The 27,115-nt window shown below is 43.4% G+C and overlaps 1 long non-coding RNA gene across 2 annotated transcripts in view; it reads right to left on the reverse strand.

The window, feature by feature from the left end:
• Positions 1-10,097: 10,097 nt before the first annotated feature.
• LOC130550581 (uncharacterized) overlaps positions 10,098-27,115 on the reverse strand; it is a 34,391-nt gene continuing 17,373 nt past the window's right edge. The window contains exons 2-3 of one of the 2 annotated variants that reach the window (XR_008962452.1): positions 12,280-12,363; positions 10,098-10,347 (exon numbers count right to left, since the gene is read on the reverse strand). This is a non-coding gene — a long non-coding RNA (uncharacterized LOC130550581). Of the gene's footprint in view, positions 10,348-12,279; positions 12,956-27,115 lie in introns of both variants that reach the window. The other variant, XR_008962451.1, reaches the window with a different exon arrangement.

The raw sequence follows: 27,115 nt of genomic DNA on the forward strand, positions 1-27,115 counted from the left end.
TTAAGTGATTGAATTAAAACTTACAAGATTGAATCATGTATAAGATTTTTATAAAAGCATGAATATAAGATTTTCTTTGAGTAAACTGCACTCATCTGATGCGCTAATTCATGTTGATGTGGCACAAAAAATTTTACATGGAAAAGATTATCACCACGAAAAGATGACACGACCAGGACCGGCTTCACACTGGGATCATTAGCCAGGAGGTCCTCTATTGATGAGAAAAATACCCAGCTGCTGGCACCACTCCCAGTCTTCTTCTTACTGTCCACTATTGTTTTGTATTTAATAATAGAAAACCAGAAATAGCAAATTGTCGCTGTCGGGCGGAAACCTCCTATGTCCAAATTTGGTCAATTTAATATTTTTTCACAAATCGATGCTATCGGTCAGTCCCCATGTGGGTCTGTTATTTTTTTTTACAAATTATTAACCAATCTAAAGTGTTGAAAATAGCTTGAGAGCAAATCTCTTACTCCATTGGACACTTCAACTGTCTGAGAAGTCTCGTAACTCCACCTCTTCTTCACTCCACGGGAGCCTCTCGGCATTACGTCTCCTGATTGAAGGTTTTTTAGACAATAACGAGTGAAAATAGTTAGGTTAGATACATTTGAGTAGGTCTGTTTTGTTAAAAATCGATAGCTTTAATGCTTCGGTGCAGAAGGAAGACCGTGAGCCACGAAGGTAAATTTGCGAGCAGATTCGGATAATTTCCGCCTATCAGCCTAGTCAGCTCATCGTTTTTTGTATTACATCACTCATAGTTCTTAAACCTTTAAAATAGAGTTCAGGAAGATGTATGTAACCACAGTCGTTAGCTTTGGTTAACTATTGAAGCTTTTTCTCTTGTCAACGCGACCGCCGACTTTATTTGTGTGCAGATTAATTTCCGCCTATATTAGACAGCCTGTTTAACGTTTTATTTTGGTATTGCATCACTCATAGCTCTAACGTTTAAAATAGAGTTTAGGAAGATGTATGTAACCACAATCATTAGCTTTCATTAGCTTTTAAAGCCTTGTCTCTTGTCAAAAGGCTCAACGCGACCGCAGACTTTGATGAACACTGCTGGCAGCAGCGACGTCTGTGTCCGTACCATTCATATCAATGACAACGTAATCTCGTATCTCCCTGCTCCCAAGTCATAAACCTTGTATCTCTGATTAAACATGCGGTTTTGGGGAAATGTTGTGTTAATGTTGGTACACAACAGTATATGATAGCAATATAAGGTATAATACCAACTTTAATGATACAATGTTTAATAACTCAAAAAATATGCCGTTTTTTTAATTTCCTGAAAAATAATGGTTTTGGAGATACGAGGATTCCGCCCGACAGCGACGAAATGTCTTCAAGTGGCCCTAATCCCAAAATAATGTAAATGCCAGTATCAAAACAAACCTGTGTTTTAACTGCCTGAATTTATTGTCACTTGCCTCTGCTCCAAAGTCATATCCTTTTGCCAGCATTTGTGCAGCTACCTTTTTCCACACTTCTACTTTCTTTAATACAGGAGATTGAAAGTCTTCAGCCATTTGCTTGGTCAGAGAAATTAGAAGCAATGTTGCATTGTGTGTCCATGGCTTTGTATCTATAGCACACATTTAAAAAGTCACAGAAAATATATAAATGGACAAATTGTGCTAGGAGTGAACTTAACCTTAACCTAACTGTACCTTTATGCATTTGTGGGGTGTTTGAGACTGGTGCCCACTTTGAAGCACAGGCAGGTGATGATCCAGCAACGGACAAATTAAGTGGTGCAGGAGGCAAATGCAGTGGCGCAGGAGTCAAATGCAGTGGCGCAGGAGGCAAATGAAGTGGCTCAGGAGGCAAATGCACTGGTGCAGGAGCCAACTTCTGTGGTGCAGGAGCCAGAGGCAAATGCAGTGGTGCAGCGGGAATGTGGATGCCTAATGGAAGTTGAGTAGGCCCATGCGATGCACTAGCCTGTTCCAAAGGGATTGCTGAAACAGAAATGGAAGCACACATCTTTCCACATACTACTGACTAACCCCCAGCCCCCGTTTACTTATCTTTTTTAAACTCCTGGTACTAAATTCTAATGTAAATTATTTTATTTCTAGTTCTTAGTTTTTTAATAACTTGTATTTTCTTTCTCAGATTTTGTAAGCACTTAATATCCCATTGTGTATCACATTTGGTATAACATGCCTTGCAATGAATCTAAAAATATGAACAACTACATCACCATGTTGATGTGCTATATTTTTACTATAAAAGTCGACAAACTTACAACAAACATGTCTTCTAATTTCTTCAATTGTTGAGTTTACCGAGCTGCAACGGACACACTTGTAAACGATTTTACGTGAACACATTGTGCAAGCTGTCTCTTTAATTCCACGTGGTATTTATACATGTTGTTGCTGATTGGGCTGACGTTCTTGACACACCCACCAAACAAGAGAAAACATATCTCAAACCTTGTTGCACACCGTTGCAAACCGTTTCCAGGAAACGTGTCGTTCAACCTGGAAACCGTAGCAAAACGTTGCACACTGGTTTGAGCTTGAACATGCCACATGTGAAGCCATCACAAGACGACAATCAGCCTTTTGTCAAGTGGTTTAGTTTGTTTAGCACCATTTGGGTTGCGTAATGTGCTAGTGCTACTTCAAAAATACTGGCGATGGTAATCAATTTTTTTTAAACAGTAGGCCTAGTCTCGCCAGTGTGATTGATTTGTAAGAGTTCAATAAAAGAGTTAATATTAAATTAATCTTAAACACAATTAAATTCATTTTAAATACTGACATTGTTTTAAATTAACAACTTATTAAAACAGTTGTCATTGTATTAAAGCAGTTGTCATTGTTTTAATACAGAAATGCTGAGTCAATGATTAATTGAGTCAATCATAAAGACGATTTTGCTTCGTTTTGGAATGAATCATCTGTTTTGAATGATTCGAGAAACATTGCTAAACTGTAATAACGAAAATTACAATAATTGTGAAAAATATAATTATATCTAAAATCTTTTATATCTTTACATATTATTACAATTATTTTCAAAGCTAACTTGCTTACCATAATGAGTCTCAAAATATGGCCTAGGTTCAACAATTAACCACCTATTTTTTACAGATTGGAATTTAATTAACTTAATTAAGGTAATCAGTTTATTAGTCATTATTTATTTTTTACAGCCTAAAGCAAAAAAGAAGACACAGAATGATCCTAATTGTTATTTTTTTATTCAAGAATTTACAGGCCTCTTTTCAAATATTAATATGTCTGTTGTTTTCATGGTATAGTTCTTGAAAGTAAAGAATCCTTGACCCCAAGTTGGAGCAGCGGCAGTGTAAACAGTCTTGGATCAGGCAATGGTTTATTATTTTTTAGCAGCGTTTTGTGTGAGTAGTTTTGAAAAATTGCCTGTGATTTTTTTATACATGACAATAAAGTTGCCATGGTAGGTAGGTTTTGTAAGTGTGTTGTGAATGTTGTCCAAAATAATCTATGTTAAATACAGATTCAAGAGAGAACCCAACACTTACTGTAAAAGACTTGTTGATTTTGGTCACTACTGCACTGGGTTATAGAGCCGATTAGCAATGTTGCTGTGAATGGTGGCATATGGAATGTTGTTGATTGTTCCTGTGTGGCAGGTGAAGTCGTTTTTTTTTGTATCCATCTTGTGCTGCTTAATGGTGAATTAGTTCTCAAAAACATTGTTGATCATATAATCGTATACCAAAAAATCGCAATGGTCTGGGTTTAAATATGATCTGTAAAATATGTAGTCATCGTCTCTCCTTAATCCTGTAAATCACAGTCTTTATCATAACATGGTCTCAATTTGACTTTTTTTTAAGTATCAATCTCCAAAGTTGAGTTCCTAGAAGCCAAGATACAGTGGCAAGAAAAAATGATTAAGGATCTTGAGCAAGAACGTGATTTCTCGCGTGAGCAAATCATGGAGGGGAAGAAGAGATCAAGTAATTTGGAGGTAATTGCATTTGCCAATTTTTTGTTTAGTTGTATTAAATTGATTAGCTTGTTATTCAATTTATTTATCTACTATTTAATCAAAGCTCAATCAAAAGTCATTACTTTGGAAGAAGATGATGAGAATTGCGATATGGGCGATGACATGGCTCTTCTCCAAATATCAGTTAGTCATCAGACAGTGATTTTACATCAAGACAAAAGCCAAGTCACACAGTCACTTGCATCTGCAACAGCAGCTGTGCCTGGTCGAACTCATATGTGACCCTGGATCACAAACCAGTCTTAAGTAGCACGGGAACATTTTTTGTAAAAGACAAAAATACATTGTGTGGGTCAAAATTATCGATTTTTCTTTTATGCCAAAAATCATTAGGATATTAAGTAAAGATCATGTTCCATGAAGATATTTTGTAAATTTCCTTCCTTAAATATATAAAAACTTTATTTTTGTGAGTGGATGGTCTGCCACAGTGCCCCTGATTAACAACTTCAAAGGCAATTTTCTCAATATTTTGATTTTTTTGCGCTCTCAGATTCCTCAATTTTAAACGGTTGTATCTCAGCCAGATATTGTCCTATTCTAACAACTCATATATCTACAGAACGTTTATTTATTCAGCTTTCACATTATGTAAAAATCTCAATTTCGAAAAATTGACCCATAAGACTGGTTTTGTTGTCCAGGGTCACATATGAGAGGTAAGAATGACATTAATTGCACCTCATGCCCATTAAAGTAATTTTCTATAGTAAAATAAAGTAAACATATTTTACTATAATTTTTAGTGAAAGGTCCAGCTGAGGTCATCCGCAGATACAACACAGTCCTGAAAACCTTCAGCCATGTTCGCAGTGTCCAACTACTAGTGAATTAGTAATGAGCAAGACATCACTTTAGAATGGGGAAAATATTCAGATTTATAAAGAGTTAATAATGCCCAAATAACTCTTGATTAACACTTGTAGTTCTTTGTGTTGCTACCTAAGAATATATTATATTAATTTCTTGTTATTAAGAGAGAATGGCTATTTTTGTGGTGTTACTGCCTTATAAGGCCCTTACTTAGCAAAGCATATTAAGATAGTAATATACTGTATGTACAACAACTATCTTACTAACTATCCATAGGCAGTAATTAGGAGTTTATTACGGGAGAACTCTTAATTAAAGGTCTAATAGTTGTACAATATGACCATGAATAAAGCCTTTGTATGTGTTTCATAAGTATTAATTAACAGCCGATAGGCTTTTAATTTGCATGCTAATAAGCAACTAGATAATAGATCATTTCTGTACCTTAATATAAAGTGTTACCAAAAATTCTACGCTCATTTCTTCGGTCTGCCAAAAACCACCAATTCATGTTTTTAGGTATTTAAAGGTATACTTCACCCAAAAAAAGAAAATTCTGTCATCATTTACTCAACTTCGAGTAGTTCCAAATGTGTATACATTTCTTTGTTCTATGAACACAGAAAAATATATATTTGGAATAATGCTTATAACGAAACAGATCTCAACACCCATTCACTAGGAAAAATCAATGGTAGACAAAAAAATGCCCCAGAACTGTTTGCTGTCCTACAGTCTTCAAAATGTCTTCTTTTGTGTTCAATAGAACAAAATAATGATAAAGAAAATGTTCCCACTATGGGAGTCAATGGGTGTTGAGCAGTGGCGTAACTTTGTTTTGAAAAGTGGTGGGGACAAAGACGACACAAACAATACTGTAATAAATTGTTTCTGTAAGAACTCGTCGGGAATATTCATTGACGTCACAAGCGCGAAACATGTAGGTGACTCCTCTAGAAAACAGTATAAAAACTGCGCAGCTTTATCGACTGCTTCAGTGGTGTAACGTTAGTGCGAAAGACGCATAACAAGTAATATTGACACGCCGTGAAGCAGGTTCGAATCCGCTGATCTCACTGTTCTAATTTTTCACATATCAGATCTGCTTCCATTTGTTTTTAAACTATATCATGTTTTCATCAGTAGATCATTTAAAGCATGTTGTGCTTTGTTATATGTAAGGATGGCTGTTGCCGTACGTAATTAAACGTATTAATTCGTGATGAAACAAAAACTACTTAAACGAATGTGTGTTTTCCCCATGTTAAAAAATTTGGTGTTTGACAACCCCCTGCTAATAAGGACAAACATTCAAGTATACAGGGGAAACAGATGGAAAATAATATCTTTAAAAAATCTTATTTTCACTAATTACTACGGGCATTGCCTGATAGGCTACAAATATACAACAAACTTTCTAAATTTTGTTTTGAACTCATGAAACTACAAAGTTGTGACTTTTTCCATTTATTGGAGTTTTCTATCAAGTATCAAAATGTAATTAATTTTGCAATAGACGATAGCAACGGCATGTCGAGAACAATAAGGACGAATATATAGCATCAAAGTGCAATTAAGCGCAAAATGTTTGGTACATGTATGACTTGAACAGCCATTTTCAAATATTTTCATCATTTTATTAAAAATAAATACCTTTACAATCTGATATGTGATAGGGGAAAAGTTCAGCAAACTGCACTCGCGAACCCACGACGACATGAAGCAGGTAACACTTGCTTTACGCTCTACGCCACGGGAGCAGTAAAACTTCGTGTGCCTTTCTTACATTTAGTCTATTCCAATCTGAAACTGATGGGCGAAGATAGTATAAATAGACTCTGCTTACAAAGCGGGCTACTTGCACGGTAAATAGACACTCCGTATTTTTTATTTCTTACAATAAGTGGTGGGGACAAAATTGACTTTGGCAAAAAGTGGTGGGGACATGACCCACCCATCCACCCGCAAATTACGCCTATGGTGTTGAGATCTGTTTGGATGAAGTATCCCTTTAATTGTCCGGACCTCGGCTGGTAAGGAGGGTTCATTTACTGGACCTCAAGCAGTTTTAGTTGAAGACCCCTGCTCTAGAACATCAGAGTGTTGAAACAGACACACACACTTTACAATGAGGCTGCAGTTAAACGTTTGAAATAATTATATTAGTTAACATGAGAAATATTTATATAGCACTTATGAATATTACTTAAAATTGTTCAAAATTTACTAATACGTTTTTAAATTAAATGTATGGTTAATGTATATTAGTTACTGTACCATGAACTTACATAAACCTTTTTATTAACTAAAATATAGTAAATAATAATAATAATAAATACTGTAAAAGCAAATTGTTCATTGTTAGTTTTTGTTAGTTAATGCATTAACTAATGTTAAAAATGATACCTTATTGTAAAGTGTTACCAAAACGTTTAATGCTCTATATGCATTTTAGATGGTATTTATGATATCTATGTATTTGCTTGTTTGTCAATTTAAATATTGCAAACATCAGAAAAAGGATTAGGATTAAAATGTATTGTCCTTACGCCATCTGGTGGATAACCTTAGAATTACAGCCTTCTTACTGTTACTTTAAAAAAATCAATTTGCAAGTAAGCATCTTCAGTATCTTGGCATCATGTTGACGAAGCTTGGTGTTAGTTGCACAATTCTCCAAGGAGAAGTTTGCCTTTATTCAGAGCTTGTTTTCATCCAAAAATACACCTTCAAACCAAAATAGCAGACTTCATGTTGGTCGTAGCTAATGACTGTAAAGTAAAAAGTTGCACAGCTTGATGACAAGAATATATGAACCAAATTTGGTGACTGTAAGAAAAGTGAATCCCCCACTTTTGTCAAAGGTGGTGCTATAGAGCATCTGCTCCATGCCATGTTAAGGGCCCCAAAAAGCTGAAAAATGTTAAAGAATAAGAGGAATAATCCTTAAAGGGGTGATGTGACACGGCTAACATGAAAGTTATTGTTTGTTTTAGATGTAATCCAATGTGTATACACGATTTAAGGTTAAAAAATGCTGCATTTTTCACATACCGATCATGTTTGTATCTCATCTTTGCCCCGCCTCTCAGAAACTCACAGATTTTTTACAAAGCGATGATGTCACCGAAAATCGAAAACATACGAGACAAAATAGTAAAAACTCAACCTCCAAGTCTGTCCTATGAATTTAGTACCAACCATCGCAAAAGAAAGGCTACAGTGTTTCTCACCTATAAAACAGGAAGATTTAATTAAACTTATTGCAACATCTAAACCTAGAACTTGCTTATTACACCCGATACCAACTAAATTATTAAAAGAGTTATTACCCGTTGCAATTGAGCACATTTATATTATTGTCAACTCGTCAATTAATCTAGGCCATGTCCCAGGACCCTTTATCCCAGGACTGTTCGTCATTAAGCCTCTTATCAAGAAACCAAACGTAGACCCCAATGAACTAGGAAACTATAGACCGATTTCAAATCTCCCTTACCTGTCTAAAATACTAGAAAAAGTGGTGTCCACTCAGTTGTGCTCTTTCTTACAAAATAATGACATACACGAAAAATTTCAGTTAGGCTTTAGACCGCATCATAGTACTGAAACTGCGCTCGTTAAAATGACAAATGACCTTCTTATAGCATCAGATAAAGGTAACACCTCACTCCTAGTCCTGCTTGACGTTAGTGCTGCGTTTGATACTGTAGACCATAAAATACTTCTAGATCGCTTACACAATTATACCGGTATTCAGGGACAGGCACTACAATGGTTCAGATCTTACTTATCAGACAAACATCAATTTGTCCATTTAAATGGAGAATCATCAAATCTATAACGCAAGTAAATTATGGATTACCTCAGGGATCGGTTTTAGGACCCTTGCTATTCTCCATATACATGCTGCCCCTTGGAAACATTATTAGAAAACATGGAATTAGCTTCCACTGTTATGCAGATGATACTCAGCTATATATCTCATCCAGACCAGATGATTCCTTCCAGCTATTCAAATTATTAAATTCTAATAAAACAGAAATATTACTTAATGGACCAAAGACACGTGAGCAGAATACTTCGGATTATAACCTGCAAATTGAAGGCTGCACAGTTACTCCAGCAAATGCAGTTAAAGACCTAGGCATTATATTAGACAGCTACCTGACATTTAAAAATCACATCGCAGATGTCACAAAAACAGCCTTCTTCCACCTTAGAAATGTTGCCAAATTAAGAAATATTTTATGTGTTGCTGATGCAGAGAAGCTTATTCATGCATTTGTGACCTCAAGACTTGACTACTGTAATGCACTACTTAGTGGTTGTCCTGCATCATCAATAAACAAACTACAGTTAGTTCAGAATGCAGCTGCCAGAGTTCTAACCAGGTCCAGAAAATACGATCACATAACCCCAATGTTATCAACTCTTCACCGGTTACCCATTAAGTATCATATTGACTTTTTTAAATCACTTATAAAGCCTTAAACTGTTTAGCCCTTACTTACATAACAGAGCTTCTACCACACTACAATCCATCATGCTCTCTAAGATCTCAAAACTCCAGACTTTTGATAACACCTAGAATAACTAAATCCACCAAAGGGGGTAAAGCTTTCTCATACGTAGCACCTAAACTCTGGAATCTTGCTTGTGCTATAAACACCATGCACTGTGCTGTGTTTTACCTTTTTTGTGTTTTTCAGTTTTTCTTATTTTCTCCTGTAAAGCTGCTTTGGAACAGTGAACATTGTGAATAGAGCTATATAAATAAAACTGAATTGAATTGAATAAGTTGCTGTAATTGAAAGAAAATACTTTTTGTACAATTTACTTAAAGTGGGGATTCAACAGTGTTTCATGCATTCTGACTTCTTTACCATGTTAAACATGCTGGCTTCTCATGTTTAACATGGTCAACTTGTTAAAAAACGAGTTGGGCGTATGACGTGATATTTCTGTCCTCGATACACTCCCCCAAGATTCGATTAGGTTTCAGTCCCAGCGCTGAAAGATGCCGGACATAAGTGAACCTGAGTAAATGCATGTGGCAAGTGATCCCCACCCAACTCAACTTTTGACTCAACATGCAACTCCAGGCACACATCAAAGGATCACATTGTTTTAATTTACTTGTTATTTGTTAACATGTCACACATTTCTATGCACAGTGTATCCAGTGAATGTACTCCGCAGGCAAATACATTTGGAATTATAAAAGAGGACGGGAAACATAAAATTACTGTATGAGATAGTTTTATTTTATATTCATATACTGTACACTATATGACACAATTTCCTTGCTGTTAATACTCAAAACAGCTAAATTTACTACAAAGTGCACTATAATTATTGTTTCATTAAATTTTTGAAGTGTCACCCATACAATGTAAAACTTCCTGCGCCACAATCATGAAGATCCTCATAGATATTTCTGAAGAAGATTTTTAGCTTTTGTCTCCCATCTTCTGAAATGTAGAAAGATTCAATTCTATTTCTGTCCTGTTTTGGAAGAACATAATAAATAAATAAGTAAAACAGAAAAAGAGAACATTTTATAATTCCTTATCGATTGAGCAGACAAATCGTCTCGGTTATGACTGTAAGCTCTCTTCCCTGATTAAGGGAACGTGACGTGGTGTTCAGTAGAGAGTATGAGTTTGAACTTGAGAACATATGATCTCTGATCATAATTTTAAAAGGCCAAAGAACTTGGCCAATTGAATGTGCATGCCATTCTCCATCCCATACATACAGGTAAAAAAGATATATGCCATGCACCATTCATTCAGGTTTTGTGCTGAGGAACCTGGGAGTTGTGTCCCAGTTGCAGCAGCATAAAGAGCAGCGAGGCATGAGGTCTCCATCAGAGAACAGAGGTTAGAGTCATATCTGAGAGGTTCCCTTTTAGTCTGTTTCTCGATGTTTTGGTGAGTAGACAGTATGGGGTCCCTATATGAAATGCGGAACCACGTCATGACATCGAGCAGAGTGAGCACTGACTGTCCTGAGTGTGTCACAGGCGAGCACTCTGCGACATCACATTCTTCAAATGTGAGTAGTAAGGCATCATCTTGAACTTTTCAGAAGATGAGAGGTTCTTACCAATGGCTGGCACAGCCTGTGGTCTCCCTTTGTCTAAGTATAGTGAGATAGCCGCCAGGCACCATAGAGGAGCACTGGGAAGCCCCTCACCTTCTCCAGAGGAAGCGCACTCCAGAGGTGACCACATCCTACCAAAGGGGCGGTGTCCAATGTGTACAGTTAGGTCCATAAATATTTGAACAGAGGCACACTTTTTGTTATTTCAGCTGTGTACCAAAATACACTGATCAAAATTATAAGCGCAACATTTTTGTTTTTGCCCCCATTTTTCATGAGCTGAACTCAAAGATCTAAGACTTTTTATATGTACACAAAAGGCCTATTTGTCTCAAATGTTGTTCTCAAATCTGTCTAAATCTGTGTTAGTGAGCACTTCTCCTTTGCCGAGATAATCCATCCACCTCACAGGTGTGGCATATCAAGATGGTGATTAGACAGCATTATTATTGCACAGGTGTGCCTTAGGCTGTCCACAATAAAAGGCCACTCTAAAATGTGCAGATAAAAATAACGATAAAAATCTCTAAAATAACGATAGAGCCACCCAGCCCAAACTCAAGGCACTCATTGGACACAGAGAGCACATACAGGTCCCCCACCTTCTTAATAGAATCAAGCATCACTAGGAGGGCTGTCTTCATCATCAGATGCGAGAGACAGGCTTTTCCTGATGAGCAGGTTAGAAGGGGAGAGGTTGATCTCAAGTCTCTCCTGGAGGAAGAATAGCATTATTCCGCTTGCAGATCTCTGTGGGTCTTCCCCTTTGGAATAACACCACGATAAGAAGAGGCACCACTTAAAGGTGTAAAGACTTTCTTCCATCTTGGAAATATGAATATTCTGTTTCAGATGCAGAAAAGCTAATTCATGTGGTTGTCATTCACTGTGCTCGCCACACCAGCTGGCTGCACTGAAGCAGCCTTGCTAGGTCCCGAAAGAACGATGGTACACGGCATCTTAATTTTATACCCGTAAGTACAGGGTGGAGAATGGCATGCAAATTCCATTTACCAAGTTCACTGGCCTTTTGAAATTACAGTCAAATAATTCTCAAATTAAAACCCATACTGTCTACTCAACACAATTTCAAGATACTGACAGAAAGGGAACTACATTTTATGGCTTGCTCACAAATGCTAATACAATGTCACACTGATGAACACAAATGAAGTTAAATGGCATTTATCATGCATTCCATCACACTTACAGACATAAATAGAATTAAAACCTCTTCTAGTATGCTGACAATACAGTTTCAAGATAACTTTCATCACACTCTCTCTTCATTAGACACACACACCCGCTCAAGCTTTCTCTGAACACACTGACCTGCAATGTACTTTGATCCAATTAGCATAAACATGCTACCCAGAATGTAAAATCCCAAGGGTACACTACAGAAGACACTAGTCTCTTCATTTGGTTGCCCAGAACAGCAAGATAGTAAAAAGAAAGAGAAAACAAGTGGAAGAATTAAACAACTACTTATTTTTTTCGAACATAAACCACAATAGGGAATAAATCCTCCTCGAGATCTACTTGAGGGTTAGTTTAGTTTTGATCGTCATCATAGTTGAGGTGTTGTGGTGTGTAAATATTTTGTCACTGTGTCAGATTATTTGATTATGACATCAAAATTATTTTCATGTCGTGGACAAGAAACAACAGTGGCTACCCATGCAGTGTGTTTTGTACTGGCTTTCGCATCATCAAAATAAATGATTTACTAGTTACAGCTTCCAGTACTCACTGCACTGTAAAAAAATATATATTTTGAAGAATTGTACAAACTGAAAAATAAATATTGACTCAACAAACAGCTACCAATTGATAATCCTCAAATGAAAATATGCATCGAGGTAATTATAACTTCAGGTCTGAGGTTAAAATGAAATACTGTATATATATTCACCGAACATATCAAGTAAGTTGTGCTCAGCCAATCTATCAGGAGAAGTGAAAAATCCATGTCGGCCAAACAAGCCTTGCAGCCTTGCGCATGCGCCTGAGAAAAAAAGTTGGTTTAGTAAGTGGAGTGGATGCTTGTGCGCGGGAGAATGTGTGAAGTCGATCCTGAAGGATGACATTTTTATACACATTTCCATCTCCAAGTTATGGTGAGTATTTCGGGAAGGGGAGGAGAGATTTCTGGAAATGGTGAGCACTGCTGGAGCTAGGTCTGCTGGAAAACCTGAAAGACTTGATACATTTATTGTCCTCTTTGGCTTGCTGTACACATTGAACATGTAGTACAGGGACAAAAGTGACATCTAAAGTCCCCCAACTGCAATGTGAAAGACTGAAAGCTCTCACAATATTATGAATTATGAGTCACCATGGGCCCGTTTCAATAAGGAGGTTCAACCAACACAGAGTTAAAATATAAACGCTGAATTGATTTACACTAAGAAGCGAAACCTTTAATTTTTGGTGTCAGAACAGCTGATTTGAGTTAGTTCAATCAACGGTGTGTAGGCTTACCTTGAGTTAAGCGCGTGCACCACAACGATGCAAAGCCATGATCAATGGATGACCAAGAAGGACGCGGCGACTTGACACTTCTTCACTACAAAATTTCGAATGCTATTAGATTATTAATGATAATCTTAAATATATAATTTACCTTATTAGTAAGTTTATTTATTTTATTTAGCCTTGTTGTGCAAGCACTGTCGAGCTTGTGTAGAGGCAGCAGCTTTTGCCAGAGGGGAACTGGAATCCCCTGGTTGGGCCTAGGTTCTACTGAGTTTTTTTTTCTCCATTGGAGTTTTGGGTTCCTCTCCACCGTTTGCATACTGTTTTGCACTATTTGCCTGGCCAGGGGGGGCGGGGCTGCTTTAGAATTAGAATTTTAAAGTTTTACTTAATTAATATTGCATATTGGAATTTATAGTCCGTTTAATGTTTGACCTGTTTTCGCTCTCCTTTATCTTAAATGTGCGCTTTCACTGTGTGTGCGTGCTTGTGTTTGTGTGTGTGTGCTTGTCTGTGTCTGTGTGTGTGCTTGTCTGTGCGTGCACGTGTGTGTGCGCATTTGTGTGTGTGTGTCTATGTCTATGTGTGTTAGTACTTGTGCATATTGTGTGTGGAGTGTTTTGTATGTGGGTGTGTCTGTCTTTTGTGTTTTTACATTTTTCTTGTTTTTACAGGTATAACTTTACTTGTTTTGCTTATAGTCAATATGTGTCATGTACAGCTGCTTTGTAACAAAGAAAAGTGTAAAAAGCGCTTTATAAATAAAGTTGAGTTGAGTTGAGTAGAATGGAGCTCCGATATTACATTTTACATTTACATTTAGTCACTTAGCAGACGCTTTTATCCAAAGATGAGGGAAACAATGGAAGCAATTGGAACAACATAAGGACAACAAAAAGCATAAGCGCAATACAAAAACTGGTCTCATATAGCCTACCACAGTATACAGAGCTAATTATTTTCAATATTATTTTTATTATTTCAGACGATTCTTAAAGATGGCTACAGAATATTACGATTCACCATGGCAACGGCACCAAAAAGCAACATGGCTGCAGAAAGCACTTGAGAGCAAGGCAAACTTTCCTCACCGCTATGCATGCAGTGGAATTACTAATGTGCTGAAAATGACTCAAGTTTAAATTAATAAATAGATGTGCCAGCAATCAAATACATTAATAATGAATGAATGAATGCAAAAAACTGAAATTGTACAAAAAATATTATGTTCTCCCCATCTGTGCTCCAGTGATAAGTGTGACAGGTTATAGTGTATAGGACAGTTGATTGGGTGTCAGGCTCTCGCATCAAAATCAGACTGGTCGCCAGTTCGAATCCTGTTCAGAGCAGATTTGGATAGAAGTGGCTACATGTCTAAGTTGGTTGTTTATTACTTTTATCTGTTCTTTTCTGCATTTCTGTTTGCATTTATTAATTAATTTATTCATGCACTTTATTCATACACTTTATTAAGTCATTTCTCATCCTCTATAGAAAACTACCATTTGTGAGAAAATGTAAAGGAAAGAATCTGCTCAGATTTAATAAACGGCCACGATAGCTGATGTTATTGATGTAAGGATGGATGAGATATGTTTTGATATATCTAATTCACTCTAAAGAAAAATGGCACAGTTTTAATAAAAATGCACAGGGAAAAGACAAAATTCCACTCGGGTCCTAAATTGCTCTCCTGGAATCAAAGTACATCCCTATTAATTAATGCAGCCTCTATAAAAGCACATATGAAATTTTAGTCACTGAGATGGTCTCTGCGTGATCAAAACATGAGCCATAGTGATGTTATGTATGTGAACGAATCGTATTTTTTGAAAGAATCCTTTAAATGAACAAATTGTTCTCGTTCACAAAATGCATTGACTCATATTTCTCGTTCAGTGATATCTCTCACTCGAGCACAAAGAGCAGTTTGTTGTTGCTAAAACTGCTGTTGTTTAATCAAATGTGATGCTTTAATCAAATTTGAGAAATCAGTCACGTCAGGCACTTTTTAATCTGCACCCCATTCTGAGATCTCCTGCTGTGAAAGGTTGACTGAGCATGAGCCAATAGTCTCTGAGTTCTGGATGTTAACTATCGTTGGTTTGAGCTACTGAACGAATCTGCCTCTTCACTGAACTAGTCAGTCATCTGACATGCGAATCAGACATCTTGTTCGTGAAGAATACAATCGCTCAATACAGCACTTGAGTCACTCTAGTTCGCAAAAACAACAGAATATGATATATTGTAGCATAATATACATTACAATTACTCAAACACGTTATAAAAAAGACTTATAATGCATAAAAGACAGTAATTTTGGCCAGCAAGTAGCGTATGTAATATATTACGAAATGTTCACTGAATGAATCATTTTGGTGAATGAATGAATCACTCAAATGAATAAAAATTCCCATCCCTAGTGTGCCATGAATGACTGTATAAAATGAATGAATCAATGAGGTACACCACTTGCGCTTTAAAAAGGGGGAGGAGATCGAAAGAAACTCTGGGTTTACCAAAGAAAACCTGCTCCCAACCAGGTTAGGTTCACAGAGTAAGTTACTATGGTTACTGACTCTTGAGTATAAATTACCTCTATTTTAGAAATGGGCTTGACTTACCCGCTTTCTCAGGTTTGACATACTTCACATTCTGAAACGGAAAACCCAGACTTTCCCTCATTTCAGGGTTAATATACTCAGAGTTCCGTTTCTGTCTGTCTCTCGACTTTGTGTCGAACCGACAGATTGGGGTTTGTCTTGAGAACCTATCATCTTCTGAGTATTTTGAAAAGGCCAATGAAAATTGGCGAATGAAATTTGCATGCCGGACTCCTCCCCGGATGTCCGGGTATAAAAGGGAAGCCAGCATGCTCATTCATTCACCTTTTGTTCTTCGGAGCCTTCGCATCGATGAGCTACACAGCGATCATTAGTGATCATTTTCCTGCTGGAATCTACAACATGGTGTAGCGGATGGTCCCTTCCTGCAGTGACTCTTCCCTGGGCGTCTCGGCAGTTCCGGAGGTCTTCGAGCAAATTTCCTTTTCTAAAAGGGCAAATTTCTCCAGCGTGGCTTGTCCTGCTGTTCTCATGAGTGCAACGCACTCATCAAAGAGGGGACGGACACGATGCCTGTTCCAGTACGCTGGGGCAGACGTTGTGGATACGTCCTGCCTGCACTGCGGGCGGTTGATGATTCAGATGTTGCGTCACGGGTGGCTGTGTTCCCACGGGACTCATCCACCACCTCGTTTGCTCCCCGTTCCGTGGCGGCAGGACTACGGCCCTGCCGTCCGCTACGGCAAGCAGCGAGGGTGATATGAGGATTACTGTGAGCGATAATCCGCCAGCCACTTGCTCACTGACCGCTCTCACCTCGTCTCGCTCATCTGACCGTTCCCCAGGAGACGGACCCACCCTCTTATTCCTCAATCACGTATTCGGACATGATGCGTGATGATGAGATGTCTCTTGCAGCATCGGGGGGTGACGTACTGCCATCCGACTCTGATGATTCCTCGGGCTCCCTCCCTCAGGGGGTCGAGCAAAGGAAGAAGCGGACGTCGAAATGTCAGCCATGCTTTCCCGGGCCGCCGTGAGTGTTGGGTTGCAGTGCCCACACTGCTTCTCCCAGCGTTCGCAGCTGGCTACATGGCGCCTCCGGTTTGAGCGCGGCTCCAAGCCGAGCCCGCCCCCAGTGTCGTCGTGTTTACCGGAAGTGTATGAGGAACTTAGTAAGACCTGGAACGCCCCCTTTCCGGCATGTTTCACGTCAAACAAAGTTCTGTCACCCTCTCTTCCCTTGAGGTTGAGACAGCTAGAAGATATGTCAATGTCCCCCAGGTGGAGTGTGCCGCCGCGGTGCACTCGTGCCCGTAGGCGGCAGCCACCTGGGGGGGCTAGACCTAGACTCTCGTCCAAAGCATGTGGGGTCTTGGCATCTCTGGTGTCGAGAGCTTACATTGCGGCGGACCAAGCTGCCTCCTCTCTCCACGCTATGGCTCCTGCCAGGCCAGAGAGCTCCACGGTTGTAAGACCGACCCAGCGCTTACGCAGGAACTCCGCGCCGCCAACGACCTCGCTCTACGGGCGACCAAGGTGACCACGCAGGCCCTGGGTCGGACGATGTCCACACTTATGGTCCATGAGAAACTCCTCTACCCGAACCTTGCGCAGATGAGTAATGCCGAGAAGGTCCACTTTCTTGACGCACCCGTCTCGCAAGGGGGGGGCTGGTTGGTGATACTGTCGAGCCGCAGTTCTCGACAGTAAAGAAACAGTCCTCCCGTGCCGCCTCGGCCGTCGAGTCCCGTGCACTGTCTGCTTCCCAGCAGCCCTGGTCCTCTTCGATGCCCTCCAGCTCTGGCGCCCCCCACTCAGGCGGCTCCCCTGGAAGAGACAGCGAAGAGGAGACCATTGCCCCATCAGCAGCCGCAGCGAAGGCAGAAGCGGCCCTCATGGGAAGACCTCGGGGGGATCGAGGCTACCATTGGGCCCGACCCCAGCCACATCGCTGGGGAATCGGATAAAGACGGATCCTGCCCCGTCTCACCATCTGCTGGCCCCCTCCGGGTGGCTAACACCCACTTACTCTCAAAAAAGAGAGTTTCCTCTCTCTCTGGGTTATATCAGCCGCTCCCACCCTCGGCACGACGGTGCACGGCACCCGTCTGGGAAGCCTAGCTCCGGCTTCCCAGACTGTCAGGCTGGCTAGAGAAGACGATCCGTCTCGGCAACGCATTCCAGTTCGCCACACGCCCGCCCAAGTTTCAGGGCATCCTATATACCTCAGTCAGAGGCAAGGATGCTCCCGTACTTCGGGCCAAGGTCGCTACCCTTCTGGCGAAGGGAGCGATCGAGCCCGTCCCACCAGCCGAGATGTTCATCAGGTTTTACAGCCCGTACTTCATTGTCCCCAAGAAAGGCGGGGGGCTGCGCCCTATCTTGGATCTGTGTGTTCTGAACAGGCACCTACACAAGCTGCCGTTCAGGATGATCACGCAGAAGCACATCCTGACGTCCGTCAGGTGTCAGGACTGGTTCATGGCAATCGACCTGAAGGATGCGTACTTTCATGTCTCGATCCTCCCTCGACATCGGCCGTTCCTACGGTTCGCGTTCGAGGGACGGGCATATCATTACAGGGTCCTCCCCTTTGGTCTGTCCCTATCTCAACGGGTCTTTACGAAGGTCGTGGAAGCCGCCGTCCTTCCCCTCAGGGAAGGAGGTGCACGGGTACTAAACTATCTCGACGACTGGCTCATCTTGGCTCACTCTCGAGATCTGTTGTGTACAAGCAGAGACCTGGTGCTCCGGCACCTAGATCGGTTGGGGCTACAGGTCAACTGAGAAAAGAGCAAGCTCTCCCCGGTGCAGAGCATCCTCTTTCTTGGTATGGAACTCGACTCTGTCCCCATGACAGCGCGACTGACTACAGAGCGCGCCCAGTCAGTGTTGAACTGCTTGAAGCTTTCAGGCAGTCAGCGGTCCCCCTGAAACAATTTCAGAGGCTCATGGGATACATGGCATCCTCGGCAGGGGTGGTCCCCCTTGGGTCGATGCACATGCGACCGCTCCAACACTGGCTACAGAGTCAGTTCCTTGGAGAGCGTGGCACACCGGCAGCAGGCGTATGGTCATCCCGCTTTTCTGCCGACGCACCCTAATCCCCTGGTCTCCCATGACCTTCTTGCGAACAAGGGACCTTCTTGCGGACAAGGGTCCCCTTAGGGCAGGGGTCAGGCACGTCGTGGTGATGACGGATGCCTCCCTGCAGGGTTGGGGTGCTGTGTGCAACGGGCACGCAGTGTCGGGGCAGTGGACGGGCCCCCGCCTGCGTTGGCATATCAACTGCCTAGAGTTGTTGGCTGTGCTACTTGCACTGAGGAGGCTACAACCTCTACTGCAGGACAAGCACGTGCTGGTCCGGTCGGACAGCACAGCTGCCGTGACGTATGTCAATCGTCAGGGTGGCATTCGCTCACGGCAGCTAACACGACTCGCCCGGCGCCTCCTCCTCTGGAGTCAGCAGGTGATCAGTTCCCTGCAAGCCACACACATCCCAGGCGTCCTGAAGCAGACAGCCAATGCGCTCTCTCATCAGTCGACACCTCGCGGAGAGTGGCGACTCCATCCCCGTGCAGTCCGGCTCATTTGGGAGCAGTTCGGCCAGGACCTGTTTGCCTCCCCGGACTCCACCCATTGTCCGCTTTGGTACTCCCTGACCGAGGCACCCCTCGGCACGGATGCCCTTGCACACAGCTGGCCGCAGGACAAGCGGAAGTACGCCTTCCCCCCAGTGAGCCTCATTGCACAGGTCTTGTGCAAGGCCAGGGAAGAGGAGCATCATGTGGTACTAGTTACGCCCCATTGGCCAAACCAGGACTTGGTTCTCAGAGCTAAGGCTCTTGACAACAACACCCCCCTGGCAGCTCCCCTGGCGAAGGACCTGCTTTCCCAGGGGAAGGGGCACGTTACGGCATGAACCCTGGAACCTCCATGTCTGGACGGGACGAGGGGATCCTGAGTGGCCCACCCCCTGTCTGGTTGGGACATCACTCAGGCTAGGGCCTCGGCCACTAGGCGGCTATACGCCCATAAGTGGCGCCTCTTCTCATCCTGGTGCTCTTCTCGAGGAGAAGACCTGCGGAGTTGCTCGATTGGGAACGGGCTGTCCCTTCCTCAAGAGAGACTGGGGAGTAACCTCTCCCCCCCACACTGGGCTTGTATGTAGCCGCTACGGCCGCTCATCACGACCCAGTTGCTGGTAAGCCTCTGGGACAGCACGACCTGGTCATTAGGTTCCTAAGGGGCGCGAGAAGGCGACCACATCATCCGCGCCCTGTACCCTCTTGCGACCTAGGTGGCGGGCCTCAAGAGGCCCCGCCCCCTTTGAGCCCCTCGGAGCTGCCGCTCTTTCTCACCTCTCGATAAAGACGGCTCTCACCTCCAAGAAGGTAGGGGACCACTCTCCCGAGAGACCAGGTGGTGAACCTGCAGGCGCTCCCCACCGGGGAGGAAGACCCAACCCCATCCGTGTTGTGTCCAGTACGCGCACTGCGCCTCTACTTGGACCGCACGCAGAGTTTACTGGAAGTGCATGAGGAACTTAGTAAGACCTGGAAAGCCCCCTTTTCGGTGCGTCCACGTCAAACTAGTTCTGCCACCCTCTCTTCCCTCGATTGTGAGGCAGCTAGAGGATACGTCGATGGTGCTCGACCTAGACTCCCGTCCAAAGCATGTAGGTTTTCGGCATCTCTGGTGTCGATAGCTTACATGGCTGCGGGCCAAGCTGCCTCCTCTCTCCACGCTATGGCCATCAGGCCAAGGCATTGAGAGAGTTCCACGAGGGTAAGACCGACCCAGCACTTATGCAGGAACTCCGCAACGCCACTGACCTCACTCTACGGGCGACCAAGGTGACCGCGCGGGCCCTGGGTCGGGCGATGTCCAGGAGAGACACCTCTGGCCGAACCTTGCACAGATGAGTTGCGCCGAGAAGGTCCGCTTTCACGACGCACCCATCTTGCAGGGGTTCTCAACAGTAAAGAAGCAGACAGAGGCTATCAAGCATATCCTCCCCCGCCGCGACTTTGCCGCCCTCTGGCCGTCGAGTCCCGTGCACCATCTGCTTCCCAGCAGCCCTGGTCCTCTTCGTCCCCCTCCGGCTCCTGCGCCCCCTACTCAGGCGGACCCCCGGAAGAAGACGTCGAAGAGGAGACCACTACCCCATCAGCAGCCATGGCAAAAGCAGAAGCGGCCCTCATAGGAAGACCCCAGGGAGATCAAAAATACCATCGGGCCCGACCCCAGCCATTCCATCGCTGGGTGGTCGATCCCGAGTCAAGTCCGAGTCCTAGGACAAGAGATCTGAGACGAGACCTATAGAAATCTTCAAGAATATGTTAAATGTTTGGTGGAAACAATAAAACTGGCACCGAGCTCATAGAGTGCTCAGTGCATTAAATATACCATGGCATGTACACTGTGTTTTATTTACTTAGACTGATATTAGTTTAAAAATATTATTAGCTGAGGGTAAAAAAGGCCACATAGTAAGTGTTGTAAAGGTAATTTTATTACAATTATGACTCCCCCCTGACCAAAGATATGTCAAAAAGACGTCTTTTCTGCATCTTTCGATGTTGAAAAGACGTCCCTTTATTGGCCCATTATTACGTTTTCTGAACGTCTGATATTGACGTACAGGGGACCTTGGTACAATGTAAAAACTGGTTCAAATCTGGAGTTTATCAGACTACATTCAGTTTTCACATCGAAATAAATGAAATGAGACTCTGTGAAATGAGTTTTGTACCCACAATAATAACCATTATTGTGATCAGTGTTTGCTTTAGTTGGGCTCTTGATCCTTGACTTTTGTTAAATGAATTCGTTCAGGTCATGTAGTAGCGTTATAAAAACACTTGTGCACTGTGAAAGACAGACATGCTTTTACAAAAGTTAGGGTTGTTCTCATGGAAATAGTCATGCTGTAATAAAATGTATTAGTTTTAAACATTATTGATCAATTGATGACTGGTCTGAGTGCTCTGGCTAGTCAATGCACAGGTATTGAGAGAAAATAAACAAACATATTTCACTGACATCAACCCTCATCATACAACCCTCAACAATGATGACAATCGTCAAAATAATTCAGATAAACAGATCACCCAGCATGCATTGCAGCATGAAGCTTTCTTTTGTTGATTGTAACCATTGTTGAGTTTCATATGCAGATTCTTGATGTCGTTGTGTGTTAAAGTGGTTTAACAGATTGTGAATATGTTAATACCCCCAAAAAATCACAGTATATCAAACTACAGATCCACAGAGCTGACACATTAATGAAACAAACCCAATTATTAACAGTAATCTAAACAATTTCAAAATGCATGCATTACCATTCAGAAGTAATCATCTCTTTGCTACAACTAATTTATTTTAACACACAGTTGTGGCTGAAGGAAACCTAATTTAACATTAAAATAGAAGAGCCAAGAGCTCAACTAAAGCTAAAAAAGATCAGAATAATGGTGATTTTTGCAGGTACAAAAGTGATACTGATTCAATGCAATGAACATTGACAAATCATCCATTTTTAACCTTGATTCAATGGTTGCCTGCTATCTTACTGCACTCAAATCATTCAGCTCAGTTTATTTCAAAGAGTCTCACTTAATTTATTTCCATGTGTAAACTCAAAATTTCAACCAGTTTATACTTTGTACAGACTGGACATCAATATTAGACAACCAGGAGACGCCATGAAAAGCTATAGAAACAACTTTCATTTTTGGCCCATAAAGGGATGTCTTTTTCATGTGTTTAATATTTTTGCTGGGACTCGAGTGGACTCGGGCATAAGTCCAATTCCGAACATGTTCGAGTACGAGTCGAGACCGAGTCAAAATGCACACAAGTCCATGACAAGACCAAGACCATTAAAATAGGGTCTCGAGACCGAGTTCAAAACCGAGTCTGAGTCTCGAGACTTCAACACTGGTGTTTATCACAGCCGCTCTCACCCTCTACACGATAGTGTTTGGAAACTCGACCAAATGCGCTTCTGCGTGAGCCAGGATGCGCTTCTGCGTGAGCATCCTGAACGGCAGCTTGTGCAGGTGCCTGTTCAGGGTATGCAGATCTAGAATGGGGCGCAACCCCTGTCCTTATGGGGACGATGAAGTACGAGCTGTAAAACCCATTGGATATCTCGGCTAGAGGGACGAGCTCAATCGCTTCCTTCGCCAGAAGGGTGGCGACCTCGGCCCAAAGCATGGGAGCATCCTTGCCTCTGACTGAGGTTGAGAGGATCCCCGAAACGTGACCACCGTGACGGTGTGGGAAGCTTGAGCCAAGCTCCCAGGGACCGAGACAGGGGGACTAAGTGTGTCCCCCTGTCTGCTTCATCGATCCCCCGGGGGGTGGCTCTGCTGGTTTTCCTGCCTGGCGATGCAGCTCAACGCACCGTCGATTTCAGATTGCTGAGGGCTGCAGTGTATGTTTAACATTGCATCTCGCCATGATGCAACGTCGGGTTGCTGAACACCATTAGGCAGAGGGTGAGAGCGGCTGTGAGAAACACATAGAGAGATTAGAAACTCATTTTGTGAGAAAGTGGGCGCTAGGCCCCCGGAGGGACCTAGCTGATGTTGAGATGGGGCAGGAACCGTCCCGGATCGACCGACCAGCGATGTCATAGCTGAGATCGGGCCCGATGATGTCAATCTCCCTGGGGTCTGTAGTGACGGCGTCCATGATCCAGTGCGCCAATCTCTGTTTGAGACATCCCTCCCCTTCTGCTGATCTCCAAAACAGACAAAGAGCTGCTCAGAGCTCCTGCAGCTCTGCGTGCGGTCCAAGTAGAGGCGCAATGCGCGTACTGGACACAACATGGATGGGGTTGGGTCTTCCTCCCCGGTGGGGAGCAGGGGCGGGGTCTCAGGATAGTGTGAGAATCACCGGGCCCGAGTTCTAGGCAATCTGTAGACACAGAGAATGCTTGTAGGTCCGCTACCCTCTTGAGCGCCATCCGGAGAGCTGTCTTCATCGTGAGGTGAGAAAGAGCGGCTTCTGCGAGGGGCTCCAGGACCGCATCAAGGTCGCAAGAGGGTACGGAGCATTTGTGAGGCGGTAGCCTTCCCGCGCCCCTTAGGAACCAAATGATCAGGTTGTGCTGTCCTAGAGACTTACCAGCAACTGGGTCGTGATGAGCGGCAATAACAGCTACATACATGTTCAGTGTGGAAGGGGAGAGATTACTCTCGAGTCTCTGGAAGGACAGCACGTTCCCGATCGAGCAACTCCGCGGGTCTTCTCTTCGAGAAGAGCACCAGGATGAGAAGAGGCACCACTTACAGGAGTATAGCCGCCTAGTGGCCAGGGCCCTAGCCTGAGTGATGGTCTTAACTTCCGCAGGGGGTAGGCCACTCAGGATCTCCTCGTTCCATCCAGGTGCCAGACATGGAGGTTCCAGAGGTCTGGCCTGGGATGCCATAACCTGCCCTTCCCCTGGGAAAGCAGGTCCTTCGTCAGGGGAATCGGCCAGGGGGAGCTGTCGTCAAGAGCATTAGCTCCGAGAACCAAGTCCGGTTGGGCCAGTATGGTGCAACTAGTAAACTTGATGCTCCTCTTCCCTGACCTTGCAACGGGGTCTGTGCAATGAGGCTCACTGGGGGGAAGGCATACTTCCACTTGTCCCATGGCCAGCTGTGCGCTAGAGCATCCGTGCCGAGGGGAGCCTCGGACTGGAAGTACCCTAGCGGGCAATGGGTGGTGTCCAGGTAGGCGAACAGGTCTACTTGAGCCCGCCCGAACTGTACACAATGAGCTGGACTGCGCGGGGGTGGAGTCGCCACTCTCCGCGAGGCGTCAAATGACGAGAGAGCGCATCGGCTGTCTTATCTGTGGCTTGCAGGGATCTGCTCACCTGTGGACTCCACAGGAGGAGGCATCGGGCGAGTCGTTTTAGCTGCCGTGAGCGAACGCTACCCTGGCAGTTGAAATACGCTACGGCAATTGTGCTGTCCGACCGGACCAGCACGTGCTTGTCCTGCACAAGAGGTTGTAGCCCCTTCAGTGTGGGAAGCACATCCAACAACTCTAGGCAGTTGTTATGCCAACGCAGGCGGGGGCCCGTCCATCGCTCCGACATTGCGTGACCGTTGCACACGGACCCCAACCCTGCAGGGAGGCATATGTCGTCACCATGACGCTCCTTGTGACCTACCCGAGAGGGACCCCCGTCCGTAGAAAGGTCATTGAAGACCAAGGGGTTAGGGTGCATCGGCAGAGAGGCATAATCACCATCCGCCTGCTGCCAGTGTGCCACGCTCTCCAGGGAACTCGACTCTGTAGCCAGTGTTGGAGCGGTCTCATGTGCATCAACCCGAGGGGTATTACCACCGCTGAGGATGCCATGTGCCCAGGAGCCTCTTGTTTCAGGGGGCCTGCTGACTGCTTGAAATATTCCAGGCAATTCAACACTGACTGCGCTCTGTAGTCAGTCGCGCTGTAATGGAGACAGAGTTGAGTTCCATAACAAGAAAGAGGATGCTCTGCACAGGGGAGAGCTTGCTCTTTTCTCGGTTGACCTGTGGTCCCAATCGATCTAGGTGCCAAAGCGCATGGTCCCTGTGTGTACATAACAGATCTCGCGAGTGTGTCAAAATGAGCCAGTCGTCGAGATAGTTTAGTACCCACACACCTCTCTACCTGAGAGGAGTGAGGGCGGCTTCCATGATCTTCGTGAAGACTCGTGGGGACAGGGACAGACCAAAAGGGAGGACTCTGTACTAATATGCCCGACCCTCGAAAGCGAACCGTAGGAACGGGCGATGACGAGGGAGAAACGAGACATGAAAGTAAGCATCCTTCAGGTCGATTGCCATGAACCAATCTTGACATCTGATAGACGCCAGGATGCGCTTCTTCATGAGCATCTTGAAGGGCTGCTTGAGTAGGTGCATGTTCAGGGTACGCAGATCTAGGAACCCCCTTTTGGGGACGATGAATGTAGAGAATCTAGCATAAGCCAAATGGTCGGAGTCATTAAAAGAAGAGCCATCAACCCCCACTCCCTTTCGTCCTGGTTTCTTTTGCTATCATCATCAAAAGACCATAGCAAAAACCTGGCTCCAGGGGTCTGGTTTTAGAGTTTTGATAACGTTTTGTCTCTCTGTTGGATATTTACGACCCCTATGCTTCAAAGCATTGGTGAGAAGTCTCTGTCTCATCTCTAACTTAACATATGAGGCTAACCAGAGAAATGTCCCTGACAATAGGAACTTATGTGATTAGACTGTCCTTTTCTATACATATATCTAACTATCGAGGTTGTGTGTTGGCGCTCATGCCATTTTAAATAGTCTGTCACAGTTAGATATACAAGTTTAATCAGAAGAAGAACTGCACTGCCCAGGACCCTTCTGTCAGACTTCTGAAGTTCGCAGACGACACCACACTCATTGGCCTCATCCAGGATGGTGATGATTCTGCATACAGACAGGAGGCTGAGCAGCTGGCTATCCGGTGCAGTCATAACAACTTGGAGCTGAACACGCTTAAAACAGTGGAGACGATTGTGGACTTCAGGAGAAACCACCCTGCACTCCCCCCTCTCACCATCATGAACAGCACTGTGGCAGCAGTGGAGTCATTCAGGTTCCTGGGCACCACCATCTCTCAAAACCTGAAGTGGGACAATCACATTGGCTCCAACAGTTTTACTCAGCTGTCATAGAGTCTGTCCTCTGCACATCCATCACTGTCTGGTTTGGCTCAGCCACAAAATCAGACATCAGAAGACTACAGAGGATGGTTCGGACTGCTGAGAAGATCATTGGTGCTCCCCTGCCCACCCTCCAAGAACTGTATACATCCAGAGAGAGGAAAAGGGCTCAAAAAATCACCCTGGACCTCTCACATCCAAGCCATCATCTCTTCACAATGCTGCCGTCTGGTCGGCGCTACAGAGCACTGAGCACCAAAACAACCATACACAAAAACAGCTTCTTCCCTCAGGCCATCTACCTCTTGAACAGTTAAATGTTTTTACACACCATGCAATTAATAACTCTGTGCATTAATAATTAAGTGCAATATTAATTATATCCTCCAGATAATACACTATCTATTTTTATACAACTTTTTCTGTAAATTTTATTTCATTCATACTG

The sequence above is a fragment of the Triplophysa rosa genome, unplaced genomic scaffold (assembly GCF_024868665.1).
Source record: "Triplophysa rosa unplaced genomic scaffold, Trosa_1v2 scaffold361_ERROPOS137439, whole genome shotgun sequence".
NCBI lineage: Eukaryota > Metazoa > Chordata > Actinopteri > Cypriniformes > Nemacheilidae > Triplophysa > Triplophysa rosa.